At 39.1% G+C, this 13,672-nt stretch overlaps 1 pseudogene; it reads right to left on the reverse strand.

Annotated features, from left to right (window-relative positions):
- Window positions 1–2,514: 2,514 nt before the first annotated feature.
- On the reverse strand, window positions 2,515–3,462 carry LOC109782117 (65-kDa microtubule-associated protein 7-like; annotated as a pseudogene).
- Window positions 3,463–13,672: the final 10,210 nt, after the last annotated feature.

A 13,672-nucleotide genomic window follows, 5' to 3' on the forward strand; every position in this document is an offset into this window, starting at 1 on the left:
TTCGAGGCCAATCGTTCTGGCTTTGCAGGTTGAGTGAACTGCATTTAGAAGTTGAAGCTGCTACAACATATCATCCAGAAGCCTTTGTTGGGATACTAACCTAAGCATACAAAGAACATGGAGTCAACTAAAAGAAAGTTTAATAAAAACTAAAATAATAAAAAGCAGTAAAAGCTAAAAAATGGCATAAAGCTATTTCTAGAACAACACTTTTCACCAGGACTATTTTTTAAAACCTGTTCATAGCATAAATTGCATGGTTCAACAACTCAAGAATGTCAAGCTATTTTTTTGTAACCTTGTTCATCAATCACATTTACGGATCTTAGTAAAAAGGGATGGATACAAGGAGATATAAAAAAAATGGACAATAAGGCACACCCATTTGGACAACAACGTGAGACATAACAATGTGAAAAGTAAAAAAGCAAGGACAAATATTCTGATTTCATCAGGTTGCGAGAACTATCGTAAATAAATGCACTTCATTACATCAGAACCTTTCCCTGGATGTGTCTTCATCTTACGAACATGTGAAATAATAAGATCTACGCAGACTACATATATACACAAAATAAAAGGAGATATAAGAAAATCATTCGAGGTTGAAGTAAAATTCTGAAACTCTGGATATGTCATGGACAATTCGGCCTCATGTCAGTTATTGCTAATTTATTTGTGAATTTGTCAACCAACACATACTCCATACCCTAGGCCTAGGGTAAACGTCCGAAACTGTGGACATTCAAGGTTGACCATGTGCAAGATAAAAAAAATACTGCTAACATACACAAAAGAAAATGAGATATGCAGTTCGACAATGCAAATGGTTTAAAATGAAGTATTCATACCCTGGGCCTTCAACCATGGTGCCTAAATCTTTTTTCTGCAAAGCAAATGCATCGGTACTGCAACGTGAAGGAAATTATCCTCCGGCTCATTCAGATATGAGAGCAACTGGATCTGCTCTGAAGGCTGAAACTGTAGAGAATTTAGCTCACCTCAGAAGCAATCAAGCGAACCATCCACATCTCAGAATTGTAACGACATGAGAATTCAGCACCTGCCGACACTATGCATGCGAATATTTGCATCAGTAAATATTGCTTTGTGACACACTTGGATATCCAATAGCTCCAAAGTGCACACAGAATTATAATTGTAGACTGTAGGCTATCCATTGACAAGTTTTTTATTGTTGCATGGCACTGCGAAAATGAGGAGCATTGTAATGTCAATGCGTTGGTACAGAAAAGATTACTACAACAATAAAAATAAAATTATAACATAATGTTAACAAACTGAACAAATTGCTTATGCACAACATCAAATTGTTCAAGAGTCCAATTAGAACAGAGAGTTATGTGGTTATAACCAAGTGAACTGATTACATTATCGAGTAGCCTACAAATATATATATGGTCATACGCAGACATACAATTATTAGTTATAAAAGTTCAGATCCACTACATGGAGTATGATTCAGCCACACATCATAAGTGGGTGAGATGATTCATTATATTTAGGATAAAACATAAAAGAAATATAAAGCCAAAGGCCCGCTACATGAGCTTTATGTAGGCGATAACACAGGCTCATGATGATGCCCTTAGAGGCAACGAACAGGAAAAGTGAGGCGGTGTTGTACTGACAGCACAACCCTCTAGGACTCTACCTCATAATTATTAACCTTGTACATAGGTGATAACATCGACCAGAAGACAACTTTAGTTAGCGCAGGAGCAAAGGTACGAGGCAACAAAGATCCCATTTCAAACTCAGAGTTATTTGAAAATAAATGCTTAGTAATTTGGCAATACTCAGAACCCTTTTAACAACCGAAATTTAGGCAAACATCTCTTTCAAAATATATAAGAGTTTTCAAAATGCGGCCATAAGTTCTATTTGTACAATTTGTTGTATTAGATGATTTGTTGCGTCTAATACGTAAAATACATAGAAAGCTACAGAATGTAAAACATGACAAACAATCCTCCATTGCATCAATTAAAACATGCAGCAACTGATAAAAGCTGATGATTGAATTTTTGTGTTATCTTTGTAACAGATAAAAGAAACACTCTAGGCACGTATTGACCATAGCACTTTGGGTCAAAATTAAATTCAGATAAGTATATAAAATCAGCAATGCTAGATAACTGAAAGGAAAAATGTCTTGGCAAAGTCGATCAATACCATAAAGCAAATGAAGTATGGTTTTGAGTCAGCAAAATCAATCAACAAAAGCCGTGAAACTTGTGGTCATCGAGAGAAGAGCATTATCCTTCTCCCTATCATCACGCTTGATTCTTCTGCCACAAGATAGAAATAGACTACTTTCTCAGGCTTCATAGATGAATCCTGATAGAAACAAACTACTTGAGAATCATAGTTGTGCAAAATTGCAAATGACTAAGAAAAGATTATATATTAATATTCTGAATCAGTGTGTCACTAAACATATATATGTGTCAATTAATTGAAGAAACAAAAGATAAATGGTTACGCTGCTGATCAGATTGTTACCCCATCATATAGGAATGGCTTATTTCTTGCATTTTCCCAAGCAAAGGTACGGTTTATCAGGTTGCCCAGCATAGCTGGGAAAGATATGGGTCTTGCGACTGAAATACACGAATAGTTCTCCAGCCTTTTCTGCCCTTTTAACGTTTACGTGAGCATCCCTTCCAGAACTATACCTCTTTGAGTCCTGCAAAATAGCTTTGGTGTCATTTTTCATACTTAGGGAACCATAGAATTTTCTATAAAAATGCATGCAGGCAGGTTAGTCAGTGTAACAAGTGCACATGCTATGCTCAGTATTTGATCATTGTAAGCCCAAAGCAAATAGCCTAAAACTACATGGTTATATTCTTCAAGCCAAGCCTCTTCATCACAAGCACCAATCCATTTATTTAACCTGTCCATAATATCTTTTCGACTTAGTGACTCTTCTTCTCCTTTCAATATTTGTGACTCGATATTCATGAGGAGCCCACAAGGGTCAATAGTGCCTGAATGGTGCATGGGCAAGAGTCACAATGTGTAAGAAAACAACCACTGGTGAAGATAGTTACTTGAGCAAGATGCATAAAGTATAACCAGAATCAATCAAGTTCTATGTGTGCATTCTCGCATAAATGTTCTAATTCAGTCCTTCTCTTTGTGACAAGTTCTTCCATTCTGTTCGTTTTAACTTCTGTTAACCTCTCAACCGCAGCTTCCATCTCATAAGAAATCAGCACTGAAGTTGTAAAAAATGATTAAGGTAAGCAACAAAAAAGGTATTAAAGAAAAACCAAAGGCGATCTAGAAAACCTTCCTGATTGTTTCCTAGGAAAGAACACCAACGGGCATGGTTCCCTCTTCTAGTGATATGAGAATGCTGATTACTTTGCTGAATTGTCTCTTCTCCTCTTTAGAAGAGTCCATTAACTTCCGGAGGTGACATAATGATTCCATTGTGTCTCTCATCTATAGGCAAACGATTGCTTGAGAATGCATTATGCAGAACTCATATAAAAAAATTAGATGAAAGGAACCTTGAGAGTACCTTATCGATTCTAGATTTTCTCTGTGCTTTAAGATTTGATATTGTGCTAGCAAGACCTTCCAGTGTGCCATTGTTGATGTTTCTGGACTGCTCAACACAATTCTGATGTAGACTGGGATGAATTCCATTTACAGTCTTGCGAAATCAGGGACTCCAGATAAAGAATGCACTTCGTTTACATATTTCAGAACTTTGTGAAGTATATCAGACTAAAAATATTGCAAACAAGGAAATGATACGTCTCCAACGTATCTATAATTTTTGATTGTTCCATGCTATTATATTATCTGTTTTGGATGTTTATGGGCTTTATTATACACGTTTATATTATTTTTGGGACTAACCTATTAACCGGAGGCCCAGCCCAAATTGCTGTTTTCTTGCCTATTTCAGTGTTTCGAAGAAAAGGAATATCAAACGGAGTCCAAAAGGAATGAAACCTTCGGGAGAGTTATTTTTGGAACGGAAGCAATCCAGGAGACTTGGAGTAGACGTCAGGGAAGCTTCGAGGTGGCCACGAGGCAGGGAGGCGCGCCTGCCCCCTGGGCGCGCCCCCACCCTCGTGGGCCCCTCGTGGCTCCCCTGATCGACTTCTTTTGCCTATATATGTCCATATACCCTAAAAACATCGAGGAACAGAATAGATCGGGAGTTCCGCCGCCGCAAGCCTCTGTAGCCACCAAAAACCAATCGGGACCCTGTTCCGGCACCCTGCCGGAGGGGGGATCCCTCACCGGTGGCCATCTTCATCATCCCGGCGCTCTCCATGACGAGGAGGGAGTAGTTCACCCTCGGGGCTGAGGGTATGTACCAGTAGCTATGTGTTTGATCTCTCTCTCTCTCTCTCTCTCTCTCTCTCTCTCTCTCTCTCGTGTTCTTGAGGTGGTACGATCTTGATGTATTGCGAGCTTTGCTATTATAGTTGGATCTTATGATGTTTCTCCCTCTCTACTCTCTTGTAATGGATTGAGTTTTCCCTTTGAAGTTATCTTATCGGATTGAGTCTTTAAGGATTTGAGAACACTTGATGTATGTCTTGCATGTGCTTATCTGTGGTGACAATGGGATATCACGTGATTCACTTGCTGTATGTTTTGGTGATCAACTTGCGAGTTCCGTAACCTCGTGAACTTATGCATAGGGGTTGGCACATGTTTTCGTCTTGACTCTCCGGTAGAAACTTTGGGGCACTCTTTGAAGTACTTTGTGTTGGTTTGAATAGATGAATCTGAGATTGTGTGATGCATATCGTATCATCATACCCACGGATACTTGAGGTGACATTGGAGTATCTAGGTGACATTAGGGTTTTGGTTGATTTGTGTCTTAAGGTGTTATTCTAGTATGAACTCTATGATAGATCGAACGGAAAGAATAGCTTCATGTTATTTTACTACGGACTCTTGAATAGATCGATCAGAAAGGATAACTTTGAGGTGGTTTCGTACCCTACCATAATCTCTTCGTTTGTTCCCCGCTATTAGTGACTTTGGAGTGACTCTTTGTTGCATGTTGAGGGATAGTTATATGATCCAATTATGTTATTATTGTTGAGAGAACTTGCACTAGTGAAAGTATGAACCCTAGGCCTTTTTTCCTAGCATTGCAATACCGTTTGTGCTCACTTTTATCATTAGTTACCTTGCTGTTTTTATATTTTCAGATTACAAATACTCATATCTATCATCCATATTGCACTTGTATCATCATCTCTTCGCCGAACTAGTGCACCTATACAATTTACCATTGTATTGGGTGTGTTGGGGACACAAAAGACTCTTTGTTATTTTGTTGCAGGGTTGTGTGAGAGAGACCATCTTCATCCTACGCCTCCTACGGATTGATAAACCTTAGGCCATCCACTTGAGGGAAATTTGCTACTGTCCTACAAACCTCTGCACTTGGAGGCCCAACAACGTCTACAAGAAGAAGGTTGCGTAGTAGACATCAAGCTCTTTTCTGGCGCCGTTGCCGGGGAGGTGAGTGCTTGAAGGTATATCTTTAGATCTTGCAATCGAATCTTTTGGTTTCTTGTTTTATCACTAGCTTAGTTTATAAAAGAAAACTACAAAAAAATGGAATTAAGGGTACCTCATATGCTTCATCTTTTTAATATCTTTCGTGAAAATGATGGGAAGGAAAATTGTGCTCAAGTACTAGAAGAAGAATTACATAGAATGCTTGGCATAAAATATGTGAATGATGAGCATGATTGCAATGTTGTTAGTATGAATTCTTTGAATACCCATGATGCTAATGATATGCAAAGCCACAAGCTTGGGGATGCTATGTTTGATGAACATGATATGTTTAGTCCCCCAAGTTTTGATGTGCAAATTTATTATGATGAAAGCATGCCTCCTATTTATGATGATTATTGTGATAACACGTATGCTATAAAGAATAAAGTTAACCATGAAACTTGTCATCATGATTTTAATTTTCAATTGGATTATGCCTCACATGATAATTATTTTGTTGAGTTTGCTCCCACTATTATTCATGAGAAGAGTTTTGCTTATGTGGAGAGTACTAAAATTTCTATGCAAGTAGATCATGAAAAGAATGCTTTATGTGCTGGTTATATGGTTGAATTCATTCATGATGCTACTGAAAATCATTATGAGAGAGGATCATATGCTTCTACATATTTCAATAATATCAAGTTTCCTCTCTATGTGTTGAAAATCTTGAAGCTATGCTTGTTTTGCTTTCCTATGCTAGTTGTTTCATGTTCCCATAAGTTGTGTGCTCACAAAATCCCTATGCATAGGAAGTGGGTTAGACTTAAATGTGCTAGTCATGTTCTTCATGATGCTCTCTTTATGTTTCAATTCTTATCTTTTATGTGAGCATCATTGAAATCATCATGCCTAGCTAGGGGCGTTAAACGATAGCGCTTGTTGGGAGGCAACCCAATTTTATTTTTGTTTCTTGCTTTTTGGTTCTGTTTAGTAATAAATAAATCATATAGCCTCTGGTTAGATGTGGTTTTATGTTTTAATTAGTGTTTGTACCAAGTAAGACTTATAGGATCTTCTTGGATGATAATTATTTGATCTTGCTGAAAAAGACAGAAACTTTCTGCTCACGAAAAGAATTGTTAAAAATCACCAGAAAGTGATAAAATACTGATTCCAATTGCAGTAGATCAATAATCAAATTATCTAGGTCGTCCTATTTTGGAAGAGTTTTCTGAGTTCCAGAAGTTTGCGTTTGATGCAGATTACTACAGACTGTTCTGTTTTTGACAGATTCTGTTTTTCGTGTGTTGTTTGCTTGTTTTGATGAATCTATGAGTAGTATCGGAGGGTATGAATCATAGAGAAGTTGGAATACAGTAGATATTACACCAATATGAATTTAGAATGAGTTCACTACAGTACCTAAGTGGTGGTTTTATTTTCTTATACTAACGGATCTTACGAGTTTTCTGTTAAGTTTTGTGTTGTGAAGTTTTCAAGTTTTGGGTAAAGATTCGATGGACTATGGAATAAGGAGTGGAAAGAGACTAAGATTGGGGATGCACAAGGCACACCAAGGCAATATTCAAGGACAACCAAGAGCCTAAGCTTGGGGATGCCCCGGAAGGCATCCCCTCTTTCGTCTTCGTTCATCGGTAACTTTACTTGGAGCTATATTTTTATTCACCACATGATATGTGTTTTGCTTGGAGTGTCAATTTATTTTGTTAGGATTTGCTTGCTGTTATTTAGAGCAATGTTTTGCATCTTTTATTTCAATAAAAGTGGCATTGATAGCCTTTACTATGCCTATTTTACAAGTCTACATGTTCCTGTTTGAAAACAGAAAGTTTACCGCTGTTGCAAAAATTCCCTAGAAAAGTAAGAATGTGATAAAATGTTGAAACCTTTTGCATAATAAGCTCTGATAAATTTACTACAGTGGGAATGTTCTCTCATAATTGTTGGAGCTAGGGAAGTATGGATCTTGCTGCATTCTTTACAGACTGTCCTGTTTAGGCAGATTGCTGTTATGTTTGCATTGTTTGCATATGTTTGCTTGTTTAATGATTCTATTTGAGGATAGGACTATTAAATATGCAGAGGAATTTGGTATGCAATGTTGAATAATAATTTTAGTTATTTGCTACAGTAGAGTATGATAAGGTTTTTTGCATTGGTTTATACTAACTTATCTCACGAGTCCTTGTTGAGTTTTGTGTGAATGAAGCTTTTGAGATTTAGGGAGACCGTGATATGAGAGGAATTAAGGAGACACAAAAGCTCAAGCTTGGGGATGCCCAAGGCATCCCAAGATAATATTTCAAGAAGTTTCAAGCATCTAAGCTTGGGGATGCCCCGGTAGGCATCCCACCTTTCTTCTTCAACAATTATCGGTTAGTATCGGTTGAGCCTAAGTTTTTGCTTCTTCACATGATGAGTGCTATCCTTGAAGTGTCGTTTTATTTTGTTTTGCTTGCTGTTTGAATAAAATACCAAGATCTGAAATTCTTAAATGTTAGACAGTCTTCACATAGTTGCATAATTATTCGACTACTCATTAATCTTCACTTATATCTTTTGGAGTAGTTTGTCGTTTGCTCTAGTGCTTCACTTATATTCTTTTAGAGCACGACGGTGGTTTTATTTTGAAGAAATAGATGAACTCTCATGCTTCACTTATATTATTTTGAGAGTCCTAAACAGCATGGTAATTTGCTTTGGTTATGAATTTAGTCCTAATATGATGGGCATCCAAGATGGGTATAATAAAAAATTTCATATAAAGTGCATTGAATACTATGAGAAGTTTGACACTTGATGATTGTTTTGAGATATGAAGATGGTGATATTAGAGTCATGATAGTGGAGTAGTTATGAATTTGAGAAATACTTGTGTTAAAGTTTGTGATTCCCGTAGCATGCACGTATGGTGAACCGTTATGTGATGAAGTCGGAGCATGATTTATTTATTGATTGTCTTCCTTATGAGTGGCGGTCGGGGACGAGCGATGGTCTTTTCCTACCAATCTATCCCCCTAGGAGCATGCGCGTAGTACTTTGTTTCGATAACTAATAGATTTTCGCAATAAGTATGTGAGTTCTTTATGACTAATGTTGAGTCCATGGATTATACACACTCTCACCCTTCCACCATTACTAGCCTCTCTTGTGCCGCACAACTTTCGCCGGTATCATACACCCACCATATACCTTCCTCAAAACAGCCTCCATACCTACCTATTATGGCATTTCCATAGCCATTCTGAGATATATTGCCATGCAACTTTCCACCGTTCCGTTTATTACGATACGCTCCATCATTGTCATATTGCTTTGCATGATCATGTAGTTGACATCGTATTTGTGGCAAAGCCACCGTTCATAATTCTTTCATACATGTCACTCATGAGTCATTGCACATCCCGGTACACCGCCGGAGGCATTTATATAGAGTCATATCTTGTTCTAAGTATTGAGTTGTAATTCTTGAGTTGTAAGTAAATAAAAGTGTGATGATCATCATTATTAGAGCATTGTCCCAGTGAGGAAAGGATGATGGAGACTATGATTCCCCCACAAGTCGGGATGAGACTCCGGACGAAAAATAAAAAGAAAAAGAAAAAAGAGGCCAAAAAAAGAGAAAAGGCCCAACTACAAAAAAAAGAGAGAAAAGAGAGAAGGGACAATGCTACTATCCTTTTTCCACACTTGTGCTTCAAAGTAGCACCATGATATTTATGATAGAGAGTCTCTTGTTTTATCACTTTCATACTAGTGGGAATTTTTCATTATAGAACTTGGCTTGTATATTCCAATGATGGGCTTCCTCAAATTGCCCTAGGTCTTCGTGAGCAAGCAAGTTGGATGCACACCCACTTAGTTTTCATTATTGAGCTTTCATACACTTATAGCTCTAGTGCATCTGTTGCATGGCAATCCCTACTCACTCACATTAATATCTATTAATGGGCATCTCCATAGCCCGTTGATACGCCTAGTTGATATGAGACTATCTTCTCCTTTTTGTCTTCTCCACAACCACCATTCTATTCCACCTACAGTGCTATATCCATGGATCACGCTCATGTATTGCGTGAAGCTTGAAAAGTTTGAGAACACCAAAAGTATGAAACAATTGCTTGGCTTGTCATCGGGGTTGTGCATGATTTAAATATTTTGTGTGATGAAGATAGAGCATAGCTAGACTATATGATTTTGTAGGGATAGCTTTCTTTGGCCATGTTATTTTGAGAAGACATGATTACTTTGTTAGTATGCTTGAAGTATTATTATTTTTATGTTAATATTAAACTTTTGTCTTGAATCTTATGGATCTGAATATTCTTGCCACAATAAAGAGAATTACATGGATAAATATGTTAGGTAGCATTCCACAACAAAAATTCTGTTTTTATCATTTACCTACTTGAGGACGAGCAGGAATTAAGCTTGGGGATGCTGATACGTCTCCAACGTATCTATAATTTTTGATTGTTCCATGCTATTATATTATCTGTTTTGGATGTTTATGGGCTTTATTATACACTTTTATATTATTTTTGGGACTAACCTATTAACCGGAGGCCCAACCCAAATTGTTGTTTTCTTGCCTATTTCAGTGTTTCGAAGAAAAGGAATATCAAACGGAGTCCAAACGGAATGAAACCTTTGGGAGAGTTATTTTTGAAACGGAAGCAATCCAGGAGCCTTGGAGTAGACGTCAGGGAAGCTTCGAGGTGGCCACGAGGCAGGGAGGCGCGCCTGCCCCCCTGGGCGCGCCTGCCCCTGGGCACGCCCCCACCCTCGTGGGCCCCTCGTGGCTCCCCTGACCGACTTCTTTCGCCTATATATGTCCATATACCCTAAAAACATCGAGGAACAGAATAGATCGGGAGTTCCGCCGCCACAAGCCTCTGTAGCCACCAAAAACCAATCGGGACCCTGTTCCGGCACCCTGCTGGATGGGGGATCCCTCACCAGTGGCCATCTTCATCATCCCGGCGCTCTCCATGACGAGGAGGGTGTAGTTCACCCTCGGGGCTGAGGGTATGTACCAGTAGTTATGTGTTTGATCTCTCTCTCTCTCTCTCGTGCTCTAGAGGTGGTACGATCTTGATGTATCGCGAGCTTTGCTATTATAGTTGGATCTTATGATGTTTCTCCCCCTATACTCTCTTCTAATGGATTGAGTTTTCCCTTTGAAGTTATCTTATCAGATTGAGTCTTTAAGCATTTGAGAACACTTGATGTATGTCTTGCATGTGCTTATCTGTGGTGACAATGGGATATCACGTGATTCACTTGATGTATGTTTTGGTGATCAACTTGCAAGTTCCGTAACCTCGTGAACTTATGCATAGGGGTTGGCACACGTTTTCGTCTTGACTCTCCGGTAGAAACTTTGGGGCACTCTTTGAAGTACTTTGTGTTGGTTTGAATAGATGGATCTGAGATTGTGTGATGCATATCGTATAATCATACCCATGGATACTTGAGGTGACATTGGAGTATCTAGGTGACATTAGGGTTTTGGTTGATTTGTGTCTTAAGGTGTTATTCTAGTATGAACTCTATGATAGATCGAACGGAAAGAATAGCTTCATGTTATTTTACTACGGACTCTTGAATAGATCTATTAGAAAGGATAATTTTGAGGTGGTTTCATACCCTACCATAATATCTTCGTTTGTTCCCCGCTATTAGTGACTTTGGAGTGACTCTTTGTTGCATGTTGAGGGATAGTTATATGATACAATTATGTTATTATTGTTGAGAGAACTTGCACTAGTGAAAGTATGAACCCTAGGCCTTGTTTCCTAGCATTGCAATACCGTTTGTGCTCACTTTTATCATTAGTTACCTTGCTGTTTTTATATTTTCAGATTACATCTATCATCCATATTGCACTTGTATCACCATCTCTTCGCTGAACTAGTGCACCTATACAATTTACCATTGTATTGGGTGTGTTGGGGACACAAGAGACTCTTTGTTATTTGGTTGCAGGGTTGCGTGAGAGAGACCATCTTCATCCTACGCCTCCCACGGATTGATAAACCTTAGTTCATCCACTTGAGGGAAATTTGCTACTGTCCTACAAACCTCTGCACTTGGAGGCCCAACAACATCTACAAGAAGAAGGTTGCGTAGAAGACATCAGGAAACATTTCCAGTCAACACTCAATCCTAAAGTAACTTAAATTAGATGACCTGTAGTCCTAGAGAGTTGATACAATGGCTAGCTTAGCAAATTAATCATCTTTCCACCTTATAGAAAGTATATACCGCAAAATCTAAGGTTTTTTTCTCTGAGTTAAACCATTCCTGAATACTCAAGGCTTCCTTAGCAACTGCTAGTTGTATTTATTCACAAGTAGTGCAAGAAACAAAATATTCTAAGAGGCAACTGAAGGTTTCAGATTAGCTAGCTTATTCAGGACGGTTTACCTTATCTTGGCATAGCACGAAGTTGTGCTTGGTAGCTATTAAGCTTCCTTGCTGACAAATCATGTTCATCAGTAGCTGGAATCTTTAGTTTATCACCCTGATCAATATGCTCACTTAACTCAGACCATATCTTCTCAATCTGTGAATGAATATCGTAATACTGCATGATCCTTTCTTCTATCTTGCATTTCTGTTCATTGAGCACATGAACGACAACAACAAGTTGTTCCTAGAGCAACACGTAGCTCTTGTCTTTTTGCGCAAGTGCTGATAAATTAACAAAAACATCCTAGTAAAAAGATTAAAGTAAGGTGGTATTTCCTGGAGATTTAGTACAAGTCGGTAGCTACTTTTGACCAAAAAAGCAAATAGGCCGGCATCGCCAAGCCCTATTTAGTACTCCCTCCGTTCCGTAATATAAGAGCGTTTTTGACACTACACTAGTATAATAAACGCTCTTATATTATGGGACGGAGGGAGTAGCAATCTACAACTTGAATCATGCATGTTACCAACAACAGCCAGATTCCATCATCTCGTGGGAGCCAAGCAACCACTCAGGAAGTCAATAGACAACCAACCCAATTAGTGAATCATCATGACGATGATTAGTATGCATACCTTGATATACAGCTTGTGCTCCCCTAGAGTTGCCACTAACAATGCAACCTTAGCTTCTTTTAGTGGCCAAAAGTAGGTGCAGCTGAACCCTGGTCTGATTGGCATCGTCCACCTTCCTGCGGTACACCTCCAAGCATTCTATTTCTATCTCTGACATTCTGACAAGACCTTGCTCTTCTGAACCTCACTTTTCCCTACCTCTGGCCAGATTCGCTGAGTGACAGAAACAAGAGGGCATGAGTAATCAACGAGGTTTCGTGTTTTACCTACACGTACACCAACAATCTAGACAGATGAGAGAGATAGAGCTCACCTTGTTCTTTAGTCTTCGTCTTGTCTTCTTCATTGGATCTGCACACATCTTATTTAGAAAAAATGTAAATTGAGAAATCGAAATCAGATTATCAAAGAACCATGCGGAAATCAAGGGGCAAGAGTAGAGGAGAAAGATAGATGTGCATCCAAGATTGGGGATGGGGCACGACGATCGGAAAGCAACGGTAGGCAATGATGGCCGGCTCCATTCCACCATCAGCTGAGCGCTCCTTCCTAACATCTCCCCTCCCCACTGTCGGTGTCAAAACCGGCGGATCTCGGGTAGGGGGTCCCGAACTATGCGTCTAAGGTCGATGGTAACAGGAGACGGGGGACATGATGTTTACCCAGGTTCGGGCCCTCTTGATGGAGGTAATACCCTACTTCCTGCTTAATTGATCTCGATGAATATGAGGATTACAAGAGTTGATCTACCACGAGATCGTAATGGCTAAACCCTAGAAGTCTAGCCTGTATGATTATGATTGGTGCTACAGACTAAACCCTCCGGTTTATATAGACACCGGAGGGGCCTAGGGTTGTACAGAGTTGGTTTACAAAGGAAGGAATCTACATATCCGAACGCTAAGCTTGCCATCCACGCAAAGGAGAGTCCCATCTGGACACGGGAAGAAGTCTTCTGTCTTGTATCTTCGTAGCCCATTAGTCCGGCCCATGTCACATAGTCCGGACGTCCGAGGACCCCTTAATCCAGGACTCCCTCAGTAGCCCCCAAACCAGGCTTCAATGACGATGTATCCGACGCGCA

This window comes from Aegilops tauschii, chromosome 1 (assembly GCF_002575655.3).
Source record: "Aegilops tauschii subsp. strangulata cultivar AL8/78 chromosome 1, Aet v6.0, whole genome shotgun sequence".
Lineage (NCBI taxonomy): Eukaryota > Viridiplantae > Streptophyta > Magnoliopsida > Poales > Poaceae > Aegilops > Aegilops tauschii.